The 21,783-nt window shown below is 38.7% G+C and overlaps 1 protein-coding gene across 11 annotated transcripts in view; it reads right to left on the bottom strand.

Moving 5' to 3' along the window:
• The window catches only part of TBC1D5 (TBC1 domain family member 5), a 289,347-nt gene that overhangs the window by 256,094 nt on the left and 11,470 nt on the right, over positions 1–21,783 (bottom strand). The window lies entirely within an intron of this gene.

Below are 21,783 nucleotides of genomic sequence, written 5' to 3'. Positions count from 1 at the left end.
TATATGTGTAAATAAACCAAATATCATAAAGACACCACAGTCTCCACTGTGCCTCATTCCCAAAAGGAAACATGAACTATTTGTCTTAATAATAATAATAATAATAATTTATTATTTATACCCCGCCCATCTTGCTGGGTTTCCCCAGTCACTCTGGGCGGCTTCCAACAGAATGTTAAAATACAATAATCTTTTAAACATTAAAAGCTTCCCTAAACCCCTGGAATCTCGCACCACTCAGAGATTGGGGTGGCGTGAAACAATATAACAGCAGAGTGTGAGAAAAACGATTGTGTCCAATGAGATTAATCTGACATGGGAGAAAGCACAGCACGCTTTGTAAAACAAAAATCAGAAACAGGACAAATTAACATATGTGGCAGTTCTAAAGCAATTCAAGATTAGTGGGCTCAATTTTTTCCATGAACTTGGTTCTGTGTTCAATAAACCTGTGAAGCCTGATGTTAAGATGGTTGTGCTTTGAAGATGGAACACTTTGCACTCAGCATTGGAGCTTTTTTCCATAACCAAACCACTTGGAAGAGAATTCCATAAGGAGTAGCCACTACTGAAAAGGCCCTCTTTCACATACTCCCCTAAGGAATTGACTGGGGCAGAACCAGCTATGTACCTATCCATATTTATGTTCTGCTGATTTCTGTACTAGTGTTCAATGTAACAATTCTGATCTCATTTATCCTGTTGAGAAATCTAATTGCTTTATGACTTCACACTTCCGTCCAGCTATCATAAGAAAGAAGTAAGGAAGAGCTATATTTTTCCTACTGAAGTTATATGTAAACACAGTACCTGCCGGAACTTCAGCTTTTGAACAGTCTATTATTTATATGACAGAATGAAGATCTAAAAACATGAAATACACCCTTAAATTATTCACTTACTCTTTTTTGAAAGAAAAGATGTCAATCTAACACTAAGAGACTTCAAGAAGATTTCTAAAGGTTTCAAGAAAATTGCCTTATTTATCAAAACTTTATTCCCTACATCAGTTCATTAAATACTGTTGCTGAGCGTTAAGGTCAAACAGTGTCAACCAATTATTGTTGTGGAAAAATACTACTCAAAACAAACAATGTAGACACAAAATTATTTTAATAGGCTGGCTGAGTACTATTTATCCAAAGTATATTTCAACCATAAAAGAATATTTTAAGGATTTTAAAAACAATCAGTTATAATGCTATTTTATCAAAGCAGCATTAAATATGACTTTTATTTGTCTGTTTAAATGCCAAGGTAACTGTCAACTATACCCAAGCCTGAATACTCAGCTGTAACCTCTTTTGTTTAGTTTTTTCTGAAAATAGGTAACGAATATTAAATGATCCAAAATATACTAATTTTAAAAATGTTTTAATACATTTTCATCTTTAAAATCAAGCACTATATTAATATGATAGCTTGTATTATAATTAAATATATACATTTAAAGAGATACATAAAACAGATGGGTGTTTGACAAACCTGCATTTTTTTCTAATATAAACAATATTAGAGTTTTCTGTTCTCCTACTGCCTTACAGTATGTTGCTTACAATACATAAAATATACGAATGCAACAAGGGCTTCAACAGTAACAATAGTGAAGCAGTGATTAAACTTCACATCACTAATTGGTCTAGTGAATGCATACTTAAGTCATATTCTAGAATTATTAGAGCATTCTCAGAAATAGAATAACTATTGGATCCATTTGGATTTGGATTCAAAATCAGGTGACATATGAAGAACACCATATGCCTTAGAATATACAATATTACATGTATGTAAACCTAATGAAATAATAACTTATGAAATACTAGCAAAGTATAGGATCATTTATGACATGTTGTACTTCTCCTCTTAATTCTCCAGTAACATCTTCTTACTTCTTCCCTAGTATCCATATACAATGGAAATTGGTTCTCAATAATAAGCCTGATTTTTGTGCATTTTGTTTAGCACGATGTCAGAACTGGGCCTTTAGTGTGGTGGCAGCTGCCCTTTGGATCTCCCTGCTATGGCATATGAGACAGGCATATTGTCTTTTTTGAGCATGTTAAAAATTATCTCTTTCAACAAGCATTCTAGTATCCTCATCTTAGGTGGCATCTGTTTTGGAGTTGAACTGGTTTTATGTATGTGCTTTAAGCTGATATTATATTTATAACTGGGTTTTTTTTTTCAAATTTCTTTATATATGTATCTCTTTTACATATGCAATTATACTGTAAATTGCTTTAGGGTGCCTCATAGGAAGCAATTTATAAAAGAAATAAATAAGTGAATAGTTATTTGACTGAAAAAGGATCACTGGTATCTATCCAAGAATGGCTAAAGATTCCTTTTTTTCTTGTAAAAGAAAAAAATCACTGCTTTACATAGATCACTTAACCCCAATGGATAGATTTATCCTATAGCAAGAGATACCGGTATATATACCGGTAGGTGGGTACAAATAAAAGGAACAGGCTAGAGGCGTGTAGAGTAAACTTTTTATAATTATAGCTGGGAACACAATTTGTTAAAGGAAGTGTACTGTACAATTAAATTTGAAATTTTAGCAAGATGCCCTGAGGCTGTCTCGCAGCTGTCAGGAACTGGTAACACTCATGTTCTTCTTATGAGGCAGCTACAATAGCACTTCAAGACACCTTTCCTGTAGTCAACTTGACTTTGAATGAGAGGAAATAGGTAGGCAGGGGGTGGTGGGTGGAATAGGTGAGACTTGTCTCTCCCCTTCCATTCACATAAGGCCTCCATAGGATTCAATCCAGGCTTTCTCAGCATCTCTCCCATACAATCCTTCTTATCAGTTCTGAAATAATCTATATAGAGGAACTTCCCCAGGTTACTCTAGCTGGAGAGATTACTCAAGTGGTAATCAGAGAGCAGGTCTCCTTAGTAAGAACACCCTAGCTTTACAATGTCCTCCTAGAAACCTATGAGGCATAGGTATCAGTGAAATAATTTTATTTGTCCATGTCTTACTATTTCTGTTATAGTGTAATATTGCTGCTTTTGTTGGGTTGGATCCGGACTTAGTAATGGCTGTAAGCATGTGAAACTTAATTCTCATTGATTTCAATGGGTATACTCCAAGCATGACTAACTCTGGATCCAAACCAGTTTTTACTTTTGTAATGGGATTGCTGCTTCTACCGGTCTTCTGTTGCTGATGGAAAAGAAGCAGCAACATACTTCCCGCTGCTCTAAAACAGGATTTGAGCAGGTTCCCTTTAATGAAATAAGATACGGTACTTATGGACTTTTGTGCTCTGTGCCTATATTTACATTGATAAAATAACATTATTCTCAAAAGTTCATTTGGACAGTTACCGGTACTTCTTTTACTACAAATCACTCCACCAACATATACACTGAAAACAAGCAGTTAATTCCAGAGGAAAGCAACAAAATGTACTATGCACGAAGTGTAGTAATAGACAGAGAGAATTCTACTAGCATATGACATCCACCATGCCATTATCATAATAAATGGGGAAAGTAGGTGCGATTCTGTCAACAGTAAGGTATGAAAGAAAGCAGCTTCATCAGAATGACAAATATGTCATTCCTAAACAAAAACAGGTCATGCTGACATTCAAAATCTACAAGTTAACATTTTCCCTTCCATTTAGTTGTCCCTTTCTCTTAAAAAAATGAAAGAAAAGATAAACACATATATTTCAACTAAAAAGATTCTTAGGCTACACTCCATTGCTTACTTGCCTGAGTAACTTAATTAAACTTATTTCTGATCAGACATGCATAGGATTGCACTGTTAATTTAGCCCTTGATTATTCTTTAAGTCAGACAATTTTCAATGGTCCATGTGGAAATAAACTTTGCTTTCTTCAATTCTATCAAAATTCTTACAAAGCAAATACTAAGAAATTTTAAAGGCTTATAGAAACGTATAGCATACCAGGAATACAGTTTAAAATTGTTTTAACTGACATGTATACTAAATCTCATGGGGATGTCATTATACATCTGGTAGCATGCATGAGCTGCAAATTAATTTTATCATATTAAAGATACCATAAAGGTACTATGCCCACTGAATGTTTAAGCTTTTATAAAACATTTCCAACGTAAAGCGTTTTCTTCATGCTTTTTGTATTCACCAGTTAGCTTCTACTCTGATGTAAAGTGGACAAACAGACTGAAGATAAAAGCATACAAACTATTTGGCACAGAAGAGAGCTATTATTCGTGCTCAGGAGGGCCCAATAGGAAGACATACTTTGGAATTGGGCTACCACAAGCAGAAGATGTGGTTCTTTTTCAATGAGAACATACAACTTCTGACCCATTGTGCCTCAGGGCACATTTTATTTTTTTGCTCCTATCAGCTATTTGATGATGCTTTTTATGGCTTCTTTCTTAACTAAATTGTTTGTAATGTTTTTATTCTATTTTTATTAACATATGGTTCAGTCGTTCAGTCGTGTCCGACTCTTCGTGACCCCATGGACCAGAGCACGCCAGGCAACCCTATCCTCCACTGCCTCCCGCAGTTTGGCCAAACTCATGCCAGTCGCTTCGAGAACACTGTCCAACCATATCATCCTCTGTCATCCCCTTCTCCTTGTGCCCTCCATCTTTCCCAACATCAGGGTCTTTTCCAGGGAGTCTTCTCTTCTCATGAGGTGGCCAAAGTACTGGAGCCTCAACTTCAGGATCTGCCCTTCCAGTGAGCACTCAGGGCTGATTTCTTTAAGGATGGATAGGTTTGATCTCTTTGCAGTCCATGGGACTCTCAAGAGTCTCCTCCAGCACCATAATTCAAAAGCATCAATTCTTCGACGATCAGCCTTCTTTATGGTCCAGCTCTCACTTCCATACATCACTACTGGGAAAACCATAGCTTTAACTATACGGACCTTTGTCGGCAAGGTGATGTCTTTGCTTTTTAAGATGCTGTCTAGGTTTGTCATTGCTTTCCTCCAAAGAAGCAGGCGTCTTTTAATTTCGTGACTGCTGTCACCATCTGCAGTGATCATGGAGCCCAAGAAAGTAAAATCTCTCACTGCCTCCATTTCTTCCCCTTCTATTTGCCAGGAGGTGATGGGACCAGTGGCCATGATCTTAGTTTTTTTGATGTTGAGCTTCAGACCATATTTTGTGCTCTCCTCTTTCACCCTCATTAAAAGGTTCTTTAATTCCTCCTCACTTTCTGCCATCAAGGTTGTATCATCAGCATATCTGAGGTTGTTGATATTTCTTCCGGCAATCTTAATTAACATAGATTAAGACAAATGCAAGATGTTTCTTTCTTTCCCTTTCTATAGTCCCAGGTCTTTAGCATAAAACACATAAAGGCATGCAAACAGATGAACTGACTCGCTTTCCTTAGGAAAGAGTTGCTAAGCTTTTGGGAGAGCCAAGTCCAAAGCACCACTCATTTGCTTTTCTCCCACTCAGAGCTCAGACCAATAGTTTTGGTCATACTGTCTCTCTCCCACTCAAATTGGAGTTTCCTTTTGAGGCTGAATTCAAACCACTTTCCCACTGCCCAGCTGCGTCCCATAGCTCCCCACATAGTGCCTGAGCTTCCTTCTCCTTCTCTGCTTCTGTGTCAGCACACAGCCCTCTGCTGCCCACCAAAGTCAGCAATCTAGCCGATCTAGAAACCACACACGGGGCAATGCATTGCCAGCTCCCACACCTCGCTGCAGTTCAATGGAAGGTGCAAAACAATTTTTGAGCTTCATATTTCTAGCATCATACATTTAAAAACCACCCCTACAGACTACAAGAGGTTAAAAGGCCATCTGCCCACCAAAAATGTGTATATATGGCCTCTTTGGAGCTCAACTTTTCATGTATAACATAACCGAGTCCTCAAATTCAAAAGAGAGGGTGATCAAGAAACAAGAAAATCAATAAAAATTTACAACCCCACTTTAAAGCATACAAAAGTTAAAATTATTTTATTTATTTGTGACAGCAAACAGGATTCTTTCTGTAACAGAACTGTGACAAAACTCTTTTCCCACAGAAGCTTGTGCATGTTCACTACTGGCTGTCCTTCAAAAATTACTGTCAGAGTGCTTATAGCCCCCATTGTCTTATGATATTAAGAATTGTTGCCTTTTGATCAATTTAATTGCTTAGTGATTTTCATAGACTACTTTATTTCTAATGGATTTGTTATGAAACACTCTGGTTTTATTTCAATCAAATGTTCATACAAGTGTTTTAGAGAACCCTTACTACACAATACTTCAAATGCCTTTGAGTAAGTTTATGTGCCAACCTTGCCAACTTCCTCCTCCTGAACTGCTTTCCTAGTGTAGGAAGGAAAGATAAAAGTTGGAGGAGAAAGGAAAAAAATCGGCTATGTTTTGAAAATCTGGGGGAAAATATTTTTCTGGAGGAAAGCTGTTCAGGTGCCCCTCATCCTCAGAACATCTTCCATATGAATATGTATGACACGTTAAATGTGACAATGTACAGATTGTACAGGGACAGGCAATCTATAGTCCAGCCTCCAAATGTTGTGAGACTACAGCTGCCATCATACCCAATACTACAATGCTGACTGGAGTTGGAGCCCAACAATAACTGGAGTGCCACAAGTTTCCTTCTTTGGAAGAGAAGAGGAGCAAGGTAAGATACTCCCATAATGGGACAGAGAAGAAAGCAAACAGGTCATGAGCAAAGGATGTATAAAGAAAAGAAAACAAGTCACTTAGGAAAGAAATTGTGGAAGATGCAGGTATCATGGGAACCTAGGTTGTGATCGACACTGGGAGGAGAAATGAGGGAAATGAAATAAGAGAGGAAGATTATGGAAAGTAGAGGCAAAGAGAAGGTGAAATCAGGACACTCACCTAGCCACTCAGTCCATTTTCAGGACAATGTTAAGATGAACACTCACTATTTGACCAGCTCACTAGAAAACACTTGAAGGTACTTCTTCCAACTTAATGCATTCCATTCAAACAAAAAAAGCAGAACAAAGCACATGACACAAATGTTAATAAGCAGCCCTATTTACAGTTCAGGCTGCTGCCTTGTTTCTACATTTCTCCATTCAAAGAATACTTTAACAGTAAGGTACTTTATTTTTAACTGATATCAGACAAATAAAAGTTTTATCTGAGGTTTTACTTAATGTACTGTAAATAAGCTGTTGACAATACGTTTATCAGTAAAGGAATTTCAACCTTGCCCTGAGGGTGGCTTAATTTGGTGAAAATTTAGAATAATGCCATACACATTTCCCAAACAGATGCTAGGAGACTCTTAAAAGATACCCAGCTCAATCAGAAGTTATATTAAAGTTCCATCTGGAAATGTGTTTTTCTGTAGCTTCCACTACAATTACCCAAGTCACTAATGTCAGGTGTTAAGCGTCATACAACATACTAGTCTTAGACATTGAGCTAGCATAGCTCCTATGGGCTAGTCATATACAGTGGTTACATACGCTTCAGGTCACATACTCCGCTAGCCCAGAAATAATGCTTCAGGTTAAGAACTTTGCTTCAGGATAAGAACAGAAATTGTGCTCTGGCGGCGCAGCAGCGGGAGGTCCCATTAGCTAAAGTGGTGCTTCAGGTTAAGAACAATTTCAGTTTAAGAACAGACCTCCAGAACGAATTAAGTACGTAACCAGAGGTACCACTGTACTCACACATTAAGTGTTGTTTTAAAACAGGGGCGGGGAACCTTTTTTCCAGTCACATTTCCTGATGGGCAACCTTCCATGCTCACAAGCCAGAGGTGGTCAGGACCAGAGAGCGAGCTCTTTGCTCAGTAGGTGATATTTTAGTTGCACGCAAGTTACGAGATTTCTACAAATCACATTTATCTATCCAGACATGATAGTGGCATCATCGCAGCTTAGTGACACATTCCAGCTACACAAAAGCACCTGAGGAGGGCAGATTCCACCCTCCCCACTGTTTTAAAGCATCAGTCACAATACTTGGGCTGCTGCTGCTGCTGCTTCTACAAGTATTGATATCTTTATTAAATACTGCTTGGGTCCAAGATACCTTAAGAATCCGTGAGCAGGACGACCAGACGTTCCAAAAAGACTGGAAGAAATTTATAACTTACCTTGAGAAACACTGTTTACATATAAGAACACTGGCAGGTCTGAGATAAACCTTACAACATACAATTGATGGAGCATTCTATATGAGATTATAGAAAGAACCATGTATAGATATAAACAGTAAGGTAAAGGTAAAGGGACCCCTAACCATTAGGTCCAGTTGTGTCCGACTCTAGGATTGCAGCACTCATCTCGCGTTACTGGCCGAGGGAGCTGGCGTACAGCTTCCGGGTCATGTGGCCAGCATGACTAAGCCGCTTCTGGTGAACCAGAGCAGCACATGGAAACGCCGTTTACCCTCCCACTGGAGCGGTACCTATTTATCTACTTGCACTTTGACGTGCTTTCTAACTGCTAGGTTGGCAGGAGCAGGGACTGAGCAACGGGAGCTCACCCCGTCTTGGGGATTCGAACCACTGACCTTCTGATCAGCAAGCCCTAGGCTCTGTGGTTTAACCCACAGCACCGCCCGCGTCCCAGATATGAACAGTATGCTGATATAAATCAATGTGTAAATATTACAGTGGTACCTCGCAAGACGAATGCCTCGCTAGACGAAAAACTCGCTAGACGAAAGGCATTCGCTAACGAAAGGGTGACTCGCAAGACGAATTTCCCTATGGGCGCGACTCGCAAGATGAAAAAATTTCACTTTTTCGTCAAACCGCGCTTCCCCCGTCCGTGCTTCGCAAGACGAAATTTTCGCTAGACGACAGCACTCGCAGAACGAATTAATTTCGTCTTGCGAGGCACCACTGTATAGTGTGGAAACAAGGAAACCAGAAGAGGGGTAAAGGGAAGTGGTAATCCTGAGAGTTTTAGGTTACTGATATTGTAAGAATGTATAAATATATAATATGAAAATCAATAAAAACAATTGCAAAAAAAGAAGAACAACGAATTGAGCCCTTATATTCCAACTCAGTAACTAAGATCATCCAGAGGAGTACTGCCACTTGTCCCTTGTTTTGCAGAGGCTCAACTGTTGGGCACTTAGTGGAGTACTTTTCCAGTCGAGATTCAGCAAGCATCCTTGCTTCTGACTTTCAGGCATCTATTGAAGCCCTTTCTATGCTGATAGGTCTTTGCAGCTGTTTAATTAGCCAGTCACTTTAATGATTATTTTACTGTTTCTAATGGTGTTCTCTTTATTGTTGTATACCGCCCTGATATTTCATGATATAGCAGTATAGAAATGCTTCTATTAATAAATAAATAGTCTAGAGTGATGACTGGATATAAACAAGTGAATCACATCTATAATCAAAATAACAAGCATTTTTTCTTTCTTCTTGTTAGCACCACAGGCCTCCAAACCTGCTCCGCAGCATGGGTTGTTTTGCTTCTCTATATGTCACTTGGGAGGGCAGACCTGAAGGGGGAACTGCATGTAATACAGCCAAGACAGAAGCTGTGGCTGGGAAGTAAAGCGATGGTTCTCGTGATTCAGAACCAGGTAACTCCACTCTAAACAAGGATAACACTTAGATCAACTCCCAGGACTGTTTTTGTTTTCTGTGTTCCACACACTGGTCCTACAAAACAATATTCTGTGTGACACAAATTATGACATGTTGATTTTCACAGTATCTGGAGAACCTGCCATGCTCAAGATACCATACAAAAAGTATGGGAGGGGGAAAGCAGCTTCATAAAAGGTTGCATACTGCAGTTTGTTTATTAGAGGGATTGTCAAAGATGTTCCACCTTCGTACAGTATCCACTTCCGAGTAGAACTGTATCTGGACAAAACTAGTTCCTGCTTTAGGTATAAGGGCTCTAAGGGCTTGTGTAAAATGGCTGCTTCTCTGACTTCAGCATAATCTCTGTGTTTAATCCATAATGGTTTAGTGCAAGTAACCTGGATTGCGGTTATCAAGAAAATATGTGGTCTTAAATAGATGCTCCTGAATTAGCCCACTCCTGAGTGGAACTGCAGAAAACTATTGATTAACAGCTAGCAGCTTCCTGAATTGTATAGTGCCTCGTCCACATACCACACATGCTCTAAAAAGACATCTTCAAAAATAAAGGCAGGGAGGACGAACAGCAATTCTTCCTTTAACCTGTAGAAAGTTTAGATAAACTTGCCTTTGATAATCGACTGAACAAGCTGCACTGCCAGCATCAAGGGATGGTGTAGGGATATCTAGCAGGTGCTGCAGTTTATCACAAAACCGTCTAAAATAATTGGAAGTGACAACCAGCACTACCACAAATGATTTATTAGTCTTTCACTCAGCTTTTCAGCTTCCTCGGGGCCAGAATAAATAATTTACCAACTCTGTATCTTCCAATCATTAATTCTTCCCTGTGCTTCCAAACTACATTTAACTCTGCTGGGTTCAGTGGAATTAAAAAACACAATATGAATACACTCCCCCACCCCACTCCAAACCATCCCCAAGTATAGTATTATCCAGCTGCATCTAAATGTAAAAACGTCATTTGAAACAAATTCAGTGTTAGGAGAGCAGTCAGAATATCTGGGTACTAAATAACAAAGACTGTCAGAGAATCTGTAGAATAATTAAAAAAAAAAGTTGAACTGAAGTGGAAGGGCAGTAGGGATAGGGAAACTATTTGTAAATTACTAAGCTGTTGTTATATCTCAGGTGCAAGCTGATTAGCAACCTCACCTCCAATCCATGAGCATAAAGGCAGTATTAAGACTAGAAAAGCTCATTTTATATGCATGCAGACAGATACCTTCCGTCAAACGGCATTAGCTTTTAATGTAAATATTCATTTAAATAACTGTTATGTGCTTCAGTCAAAAATGGTTCCAACCACAATCAATAGTCTCTGTCCTCTGACTCACAATCCAAAAAGACATGACAAAGATTGAGATGGAGAAGGAAATAAGCAAACTCAGGTAGAATTTCTTCTAATGATCAGCTCAGCTGAAAAACTTCCAGAAGAGAAGGAACCAAAAGTTGCTGGTCTCTTAGCTGTGTCAGTGGAGTCTTGCATTCCCTCTCTTTCCTCCTCTATTGCAGTGTAATGTGATGGCTGCAGCCAGCTGCCAATTGATGCAGGAAGGAGCCTGGCTTCACAGCAGAACCAGCAGCCCTTGTACTGCACAGTTCTTCTTCCTTCTTGTAATACAGCCTGACATAGCAGGTGCTGCCAAGTTGACAAAGCAGTGAAATGGACTTAAAGTGCACAACATGGAGCAGTCATTTTTCCTCCGACTAACTCCAACACATTTATGATTAATTGCACCACGGTTTCTAAAAATGACCTCTGTACTTGAAGCAAAAGGAACAAACAGAATAGTCTACCAAGCAAAACCCCAGCTTAGAAGACAAGACTGTACTATGCACATTGCATGATTCAATTTAGAACATGAGGTACCATATTCCCATTATGTAGCGAAAAACACACAGAAGACTAAATCACACCCTAAATCCATTTTTGATGTAAGCTGGTTGTGTGTCTCATTAAATCAGCATCTATGATTAAAACAGAAATCATTTTTGGTACATAATGTATTGCATTGTTAAAGCAGCATCTGTTTATAGCATAGGATAACATATTTTTCTGATACGGGGGGGGAGCAGGCAAAGATAATAAAGACACAATCCAGACTTTGATTATATAAAACTATTTTTTCTGCTAAATGTAGTAAAGGGGTTAATAACATTAATGTGCTAATATTTTGCATTCTTATAAGAAGCTTCAAGCTGTTGGAAATATTCTGAAGAATTTCATGGTACTAACAGCTTTCTTTTAAGTCCTATGGGACTGAGACAACTCAAACTTTAAGTGCTTAGAAGAAAAGCTCTGTAAAGCTATGAAGGCTAATCAATAGGGCTTTCACCAAATGATAATATAGTCTGAAATGAAATAAATTATCCATAACAAAAATGCCTCCCCCTTTTCTTCTCATTAATATCAATACAGCAGGAAAAAAATAACACTACATACATTCCCCCAAACCCCTACAATGTAGAAATCACTAGTCTTCTTTTTTGGCGATCACTCATAGCTGAGTAAGATTGTCTTCCATGAAAACGGTCTTAATAGCGAGTCCAAAAGTGACTGTGGATGCCTATTCTGGAGCCACGCGATCCATCCACAGTGGGGACATCATTCTAAGACTGAAGATATTTTGGAAGTGGCAATCCTATGTGGCTTTGAGATGTTTTGTGACTCAGGGCGAAATAGGAATGGGAAGGAAACTTCTATGGAATATGGGGTCTCATGTATTCAGCTGGTATCCCTGTTAACCAAGTCCATGGGAAGGCTTTAAAGAATAACCAAAAACGCAATCCTAACCAGGTCTACTCACAAGTAAATCCTATTGAATTCAATAGGACTTACTCCCTGGTAAGTGAAGTTAAGATTGCAGCCTAAATATTTTAAAAGCCAGTTTGCAACATTCCAATACATCCCAGAAGAAACATAACAGACAATACAAATTAGTGATACCGTAGTGGTCCGAATATAAGCAGCACCTGAAAATAAGCCGCACCTTTAAAATTCAAAGGGGAAAAAGAACAAAGAAAAAAGACAATACCTGAATATAAGCTGCTACCTTAAAATTCCGCGGGCACTCACACCCATTCCGTTTTACTGTATGTCTGTTTCAGCAGCGATATCATAAAAGCCAATTTTTGAAAGGTCACGAATTTAAGTTATACTTTTAACTTTTCACGGTCAGAATTGGGGGCGGGGAGTGAGGCTTATATTCAGGCCAATACGGTAGATGGATTTATCTGGTTCCATTTCGCTCACGGAATAGCAGCGCCCCATTTTCTGCTCTGTCTTCTGCTTTTGAGAATTTCTATAACTAATTTCAGAATGTTTATGTATTTATGGTATATCTTGCCTCTTCTAAAAGGAGCTCAGGGCACTGTCCACAGCTCCATGTCACATTTCATTATCACATCAACTCTCCGAGGTAAGAGCACTCCTTTTAGGAAGAAAGCTATTCTGCAAAATTGCTTTGCTGGTTCCACTTTTTAACTTGGCTCACCATCCACACCATTTAAAGCACTCTTATACCACTTTTACAGAAAATGAACCTAACCATTTCAATTGCGATGTTAATTTAAAGGCAGCATGTGAACTGAAGAAGCACCTCTAGTGATTATTTCAAGACATTACACATCCGCAATATAGGCCAAGATATATCAGGATTGCCAATGACATGACATTTTTTTTGCTGTCCTGTGGGAAACTACCGGTACTTGCTTTTACTTGCTGCCGTTTGCACCAAAATCTGTGGTCAATGCCATCCCCGCACCCACCTCCCCTGCAAAACAAACAAACAAACATTCAAGAAAGTTCAGTAAGGTATTTTGGAATCCTCATGTCAGCAAGTATCCTCTAAAGATGGTCATGTCAGATGGTATCAAATTTTTTTTGCATAGCCAATGAAGCACATTATCAATGAATGACTCAACTCCCTGAATTTTTCAATGATGTGACAGATGCTCATGATTTGATCATATGTGCTTGTCCTTCTCTGAAATGGTCAGGATGTGGTGGGATTTCTGCTATCATTTGCTTCAAACAATATTAGAGTCATCATAAAATTGGTAGTGACATATGAAGTACGAGAGACTTTAGCTCTTATTGTCGGGCACCACAACTAATACTGCAAATATAATAGATTTAGTAGATAAGAAAATTCCCAAAAGGTCTCTTAGAAATGTAACAAATACATAAATCTAAAACAAATTGTACAAAGTGCAAGCAATTCTTCATGATTAAATGTTGTTCTCAACCTTCAGTGGTCTCCTTAATACAGTGTGAACCTCACTAATTCATACTACCTATAATTTTTATTACTTTCACTTTCTAAATATTAATATCCATTTGTACTATAGGTGGATAACATTCCTGACTCACAGATTCTACACAGTGCCAAAGAAAAACACTAACAGGAGATGCTACACTGGGTGGCTAGATTCAGTTTGGAAACGAAGTACTGTACAGCCAAAATAAACCCAATCAGGAAATATACGTGAATTTTCTGAAACATGATCAACCCAAAATTCTTTCCAGTAGCACCTTAGAGACCAACTGAGTTTGTTCCTGGTATGAGCTTTCGTGTGCATGCACACTTCTTCAGATGCACACGAAAGCTCATACCAGGAACAAACTCAGTTGGTCTCTAAGGTGCTACTGGAAAGAATTTTCGATTTTGTTTTGACTATGGCAGACCAACACGGCTACCCACCTGTAACATGATCAACCCAAAAATTCATGAGAAAGAGTCAGAGGGGGAGGTGAAAGAACATTAACAATATACAAATATTAAAAATAGATTGATTAGAATAATCTTGTATACATTATCTAGACTGATGGGTTTTCTTAACATTTTCACATGCGCATAAAACCTCAGATTTCAGCAGCAAATATTGTTCATGTAATCAAGACTACACACACCATGTAGTACAAGTATTGCTACTGCTTTCAAAAGAGTTTATCATGCCATCATATCATCAACCAACCTAGATTGCCAGGACTATGGCCTTAAGATGACAAATCTTATGCTCATTGTTTCTTCTTAACTTGACATGCTTTCTCAACATTCTCCTCCTGAGACTCTTCAATCAAGAACAAATGTTTACTGTTATTTACTACTTCCGCTTTTTAAACTAGGGGCAGATCTTAAGTTTGGTACAAGTCATTAAAGGAGGATTTCCACCATCACCCCTTTTCAAATACCTCATCCATTCTGTCATTCCACATAATTTGTGCAATTTTTGCCACCAACCCCCAAAACATTCCACAGCATTAGCATCACCCGTTTTAATTCTAACATGTAAAAGGCACCTTTCAATTCTTAATGCAGCATTGCTGCAATGACTATCAGCTCAAAGGCTTGTTGATTGTTGATTGACAAACAATGCTGTCTGGTGACTTTTCTTGTAAATGAGCAGAACCATCTACCGGTATTTTAACTTTCATTCTACAAATCCTATGCCCCACGTATTCAGCAATACTGTATTCATATTGTTTCTCTGGCATATCCTCCAGCATTATGTATTTTAATATACACGTGAAATTTTAGTTTGAAAGGAAACTGGGGACAACTACCCTGCCAAAGACAACTGGCTCATTAGGAAAATAAAGACAAATTTCAGTGTAGCAAGAAGAAACGCTGTCTGGTGCCAAGCATACTTTCTTATCCACAAAGCAGATGAGGAAGATTCAGGAGGCCGCCAAATTCCACATTAGCCAACCTTTGGCTGCAGATATGCAGTTCTAACTATTAACAGAATCACAAGGAACTAGACCAAGGAACTCATTAGACGTTAGCATCCTCTGATACTTCAAACTGTGCAGACCCACACCTTCTGCAATGACATTATTATACTACTTTGACACTGTTGGTTTACAACATGGACAGTGCCTTACGATGTCTTTTTTCCTATCCTGCTTTTCTTGCTTTTTGAAACTGCAGTCTACATTATTCTTCATTTGCGGTTTCCCTCCATCCTTTGCTGCATTATTTCCTGGTTCCTGTTCAATCTTCATGGCTGCTACTTCAAGGTTTCCGCTAATAAATTTCCATCTTCCTCCTCCTCTTGCTATCCCTGTGTGCTCCCCAAGATCCTATCAGGTCTACTACTTGCTGAATCTTTCCCATTCTTCATTACAATTATGTTGCTTCTCATTTCTGTTTACTTCACTGGCCCACTCTTTCCTCTTGGATTCTACCTAAGCTTCTGTTGCATTGGATCCAAAAGTTCCCTTTGCTCCACTGGAGGAAGACTCCTTTCCTTAGAAAAAGAGAACCTCTGGATCTGACCCATTAAGCTTAATAGAATTCAAAATACAGCAGACACGCATAGACAAGAGAGCCTGCAAATTTAGGTGCATTGTTTATAAGAATTAAGGTTTGTTGAAGACATGTTGAGAGGAAATCCTCATGAAAGGGAAAGAGATGTAAAAGGTTATTCAATTATTATTTATATAAAACATTTATATCCTGCCTTTCAGCCAAAAAGTTTGACCAAGTGACTTATGCAAGGCCACTATCCAACAAGTCAGTCCTTGCATTTCCAAGCTTATCTTATTTACAAGCCTCACCAATGTTCAATAGATGGATGTGTCAGAAAGAAGTACAACTTCATGAGCATCTCCCTTTAGCTGGGAACTATGTGTACTATGCCCTGCCAAAGAACACTGTTGCTGTATTCTTTGTACTTACATATTATGTTGTTGGTATCCGCCTGTCTCAATAGACAATGGAGTGTGCCTCCAGGGGTGAAGTCAAACCGCTGAGTTAGCAGCATCAGAGTGAACTCCCTGGGATGCAAGCCTGGGCAGTGTATATGGAGGGTCCTGGACTGATTAAATGACAAGACACCCCTCTTCACCTTGCTGATGCGGTCCAAAGGAAAGGAAAGCAGTTCATTGGAACCAGCTTGGATGCAGGATATGCCAGAAGGAGGCATAGAAGGCAGCATTCAACAGTCTTAGGAATTCCACTCTTTAACTTTTTTTTCTCCCAAAGACTTTCCCCAAAGTGGTGGAGGTTCAGGATAAAACTTTTCCTTCTCCATGGACTACCTTCCCAGGTTGATAGGCTCCATGTGCCCCTTTTATATATAGGTTGTCTGCAATTGATAGTATTTGTAGGTTTCATAAGAAAATAACAATTGGTAGTATTTGTAGCTTCCATAATAATACAACAACAAACAACAACAACAACAACTTTTTGTTAATAAGTTGGATGTTTTATGCAGGCAGTCTCTTAGTCTAATGTTTTACTGTGCATTTTATTAAACTATCCTGTCTGGGTCAGGGTTTCAATGAAATGGTGTATGGCTAAATGCAACAAAAGTGACTTGACCAGAGATTGTTGTGTTGAAGAGGCCCAGGTTACAGAAAACTATGCACACAACTCATGATTAATTGTCACTTTTTTGTTTTCTTGCTTTCATTCTGACACATAATTAGCTGAAAAGTATCTAACAACCAAAGCCTTATGCCAGCAGAGGTTATAGAGTGGTACCTCAGGTTAAGAACTTAATTCGTTCTGGGGGTCTTAACCTGAAACTGTTTTTAACCTGAAGCACCACTTTAGCTAATGGGGCCTCCCGCTGCCGCTGCGCCGCCAGAGCACAATTTCTGTTCTTATCCTGAAGCAAAGTTCTTAACCTGAAGCGTTATTTCTGGGTTAGCGGAGTATGTAACCTGAAGCGTATGTAACCTGAGGTACCACTGTACTAGACATATGCCCTGGAAGAGGAAACCATATCTCAAAGTGCCCGTTTGCTGACACTTCCAGCTTCAAAGAGCCCTGGCCTGGGTAATACTAGAAAATGGAAACAGCCACTATTACCTCCAAAATCAGTAATAACCATCGGCTTAGAATGCCACTACAAGTTTTTAAGAAAGAAAAGTATATGGAACATTGCCATGCTTACAACACTACTTGCCCTACCCTTGCAGTAAGAAAGTACACATAATTAAACAATTAGCATATCTAGAAACTTTTTTGAAGATAGGTCATGCCTAATATTATGCCACATTAACCATTCATTAATGCTTTTCACTTTTCATGGTAATGATCGATAACCGAAATAATACAGTGGAAGTGTGAATGTATTAATTCAAGCTCATTAGCAAATAGTTTGCATGAGTATAAAGAAGGTCAATACACCAAAGGCTAAATTGAGTCTGCCCTAATTTGAAACAAAAGTATCTAATATTCACCTCCTTCCCCAAATTCAAGCACCCAGCTGTATCAAAGAGCATCACTTATGATATTGCTGTTCAAAATTAACCATAAAAACACTGGATAGAGGATGAAATTTCAGGTTCTGAAGCTGGATGACACAGACGCTATATAAGGAAAATGATGGCAACAAGACAATAAAATCCAGAGCATGGGGAAAATGTTCAGCGTGGTAGGTGTCAGGCAATCAAATGCATCAAGCTGTTTTAAAAGGATCCCTCCGGATCCAGGTACTAAGCCTTATTTGGGCTTATTTGCCTCCTACCCCAACTAATGTGTGGAGCGTTTACACACAGTAACTTAGTTGCAATAGTTTACACTGCAACTACCAGATGAAAGTCTACCACAGCCTCAGGAGTTGCTGTGACACGAAATGAATCTGGGTTGTCAGGGAGCTGCACTCCCCTGCTAGACAGAGTCTGGGTGGGTACAGGCAGCCCCAGCCACTCCTAGCCAGTGATACGTCTTCCAGCCGGTCTTCCAGCACCTCCCCTGGGGAGGAGGAGTTATCCTCAGGCAGCCAGGTGTAGTGAGGGCTCCTGGATGTTGCTCAAGGACCCAGCACCGCTGGCAGACCCGCTCTGAAGGGGATCTGCCACTTCCGTCACCCGAACTGCGCAGAGGGGTCAAAAGACCGGGAAGGCGGCACTTCAGGATGCCGAAATTCTTATGCTGGGGTCGCAGCCATAGAACGGCACTTCCGGATTCGTCTAGCAACTAGGTAGTCATGTTTCAGTAACTCTACACTGTAAATAGCCCTGCACAATAAAATGGTTAAAAGACAAGACGGACTTTGTCTTTACTTGTGAGCAACCCCTTGAGGATCCTGACATGGGTGCAGCTGTGCTTTATGCTGAGCCACAAACCTGCAGGTTACAGAATCTATCTGAAGTACCCTCAGGCCCTGTGCTTACTCTAACCACTAAGATGGAATAATATCCAGTTGACCCAAGAGAATAATAAAAAGCTTCCTCTTCAGCGTTGCCAAAACAATATGGTGCTCGTCAGCTTTGTATTCTTTAGTCTGACTCCTGGCTCCCTCTTTGGTCCTACCTCCTGGTTTGTCCTTCAGTTCTCTTACTCTTCAGTTCTGACTTATAGATACATGAGGCTGCTTTGTATTAAGACTAACCTATGACTTAGCCCCTGACACACAGAAAGACCACCATCATAATATTTTGTCATTTTCATCTATTAAAAATATATAAATATAAGACAAGCAAGGAATTGAAAATCAGACATGGCAAAATAATGTTTTAAAAAACTATAGATGCATGCAGATGTTTTCTGTAGTTAATACAGTTAGCAAACAGTATCATTTAGGTCTCTGAACTGTCAAGTACAGCAGTTTGTAAAATTATAGTTTACATTTAAACTACAGGAAAGGAAATACACATGTAATTATTACATGGAGAGACCTACTATTGTCCAGTAGGTGGTTTCAGTTCTTTTCTGGTTCTGCACAAATCATTTTGATCCACCTTAGAAACATATATAAACAGTGGAGTACTGTATTTGTTTTATTTACAAAATAGCACTGAAGTGATTACATCAGTTCCTGTACTGCACTGCAAAATGTTGGTTAAACTTGGGAGAGTTTAATTACAATATGTCTTTAAAGGGGCGGGGGGAGGAAATTAGCAAGGTTGCTTTTTTTGTTTTTTTAAAGCAGCCCTGTTGTACAAACCTATGTATACAGGGTGATTCATAATGAAGTATGCAGTTTTCATTTATAGTGAATGAAAACTGTTTACTTCATTTATTATTATGAATCACCCTGTATATATACATAGGCACATATAAGTGAATTTTTTTTCAAGGCTGGAATTAACATGTGTTTGAATAATATTATAGAAAATCATTATTGGATTTTTGTTTTAACCTGTAGCATCCAAAGTTGACATGCCATTAAAACACAGTAAGTAAAAATAGCACAATCTTTCCTAAAAATTATACAGCACAAGATATAACCAGCTATTCTCACTAATTGGTGGGTAAATGAATGGGGTGTGACAGAACTCTTGTTTAAGGTGACCTTTGGCTGTGCTTTCACTTCTCACTAGCTATTCTCAGGGCCAGTGCATAAACTGCTTTATATTACCCCTGGAACTATCATAATATGTCATTCAGGAAGCATTTAATACTAGTACAAGTCAGTGACAAAGCATACTTGCAATATTTATATCAATGCTTTACAAGCCTTTTTCAATAATGTTTTTATATTGTGAAAAAAATACAAATGAAAAGGTTAAGATAAATAAAAAAAACTTCCAAAAAGGTGTATATTACTGGGGATGCACTTCGGCATAAACTACAAAATACAACGCATTCTACTGTTATATGCTGCGATGTAGTTGACCTTTGTAAGTACAGTACGTGTTTTTTAAAAAACAAAACAAAACTGAAAGACTAATGTAAAAAGCAACCAAGGTGTTCATAAAGGTGTTACGAACAAGGTTTACAAAACTTCAGCAATCAAAAAGAAAGAAAGAAAGAAAGAAACCGCCCCCAACTTGTCATTGCCTAATGCTGTTCATCTAATACAGGAGAGAGAAAAGCCATTGATAAACACTCTATACAAGTTTTTTATCCATGTATATAAATCAAAGGAAACAGCTTCCTTTAAGGCAAGCATATGAAGATACTAAAGCAAGATACCAATTAAATATTCATACATTCAATATTTCAAAATAAGGAATTTGGATATACACATGCATAATTTAAGTTCTATAGTGAAACATATCTACAGAGGCCATTTCTACTGTATTGCAACAGCATCCCAACTTGAAATGTACAATGCATCCTTTCCCATGCCCTGTTAAACTTTAAATTCTATAGTAATTCATCTCAAGCACTAAACACTGAATAAAGGCCATGTTGTGCACACAGCACATTTATCAGAACTACAGCTTTGCCCTCATCATTTTACTACTCATTGCATGAAGGAGATACTACATTCCCCTACAAAAAAAAAGAGAGGGTGGAAAGGCTGTACAGTATTAAAATAAGCAGACTTACTGAATTTTAAAGTGAATTAAAAGTTTAGAGTTAACTGTAAAACATTTACAGCAGCTGAAGTCACAGCAGTGATTTATAGGGACATGTGCAGAAGAGCAAACTATTTATTCATATTTAGGGTAAGAGTCACTTTGCATCTTTGTCCAGTAACCCACAAACATGTAACATCTGCAGAATGATTTACCTAGAACACATCTCCATCCTACTCGTCACTGGCTTTCCCCTGACATTTATCTCCTCTTTACTGTCCAATCAATTCAGGACACTTTAAACACCAGTAGACATCGATCTTCCCTATGCCCCAAAACATGTCAGTTTTCTAAGCATTCTTTCTGTATGAACTTTTCTTCAATTATTTACACTATATTTTATGTGCCCCCCCCCCCAGAAAGGTGGTGCTTTCTCATGAAGTCCTCTCTTCCTTCTAGGATCTCACTCTGAGTAGACTTTCTGCAGAGTTTAAGGAGCAGCAAACAACACATGAAAGTTGCCTTGTAATCTAGCAACTATTAGTAATAGCCTGCTGGGTGTTTATGCATTTGTCATTCCTGTTGTGTACCAGGAGGGGGCGCCATGTGCAAAATGCCCCAGGGAGGCTAAGCAGGGTGCTGAGACTGTGTAGACATCACCTGGACTCACTATGTGAACAAAGGGCATCTGCATCCTACCTTCTCTGTATGCAGATGCCAAATCGTGCATAGAAATTAGTGTAATGCAGGAAGTAGGGCATCTTAGAAATAGAAAGAAAAGTATTAAGGGATATTAGAGATCCAAGGAGAGACTGATGGAGCTAGAACTGTCTACATTAGGCGTGATTCCACAGTAAACATTAGAAGACATTAGGAATGACACTTTGAAACGATTTGTAGGGCAGGTTAGTGTTTGTAGCGAACTTATTGAGCAAGATGTCCATTTAAAAAGAAGAGGGTACTCAAGTTTGACTGAGCTCAGAAAATCTTTCACCTATTCTCTTAGCAGCAAGTGCAT

This window comes from Lacerta agilis, chromosome 12, assembly GCF_009819535.1.
Source record: "Lacerta agilis isolate rLacAgi1 chromosome 12, rLacAgi1.pri, whole genome shotgun sequence".
Taxonomy (NCBI): Eukaryota; Metazoa; Chordata; class Lepidosauria; order Squamata; family Lacertidae; genus Lacerta; species Lacerta agilis.
The sequence above is the reverse complement of the archived record's forward strand: the minus strand, read 5'-3'. Positions and strand labels throughout refer to the sequence as shown.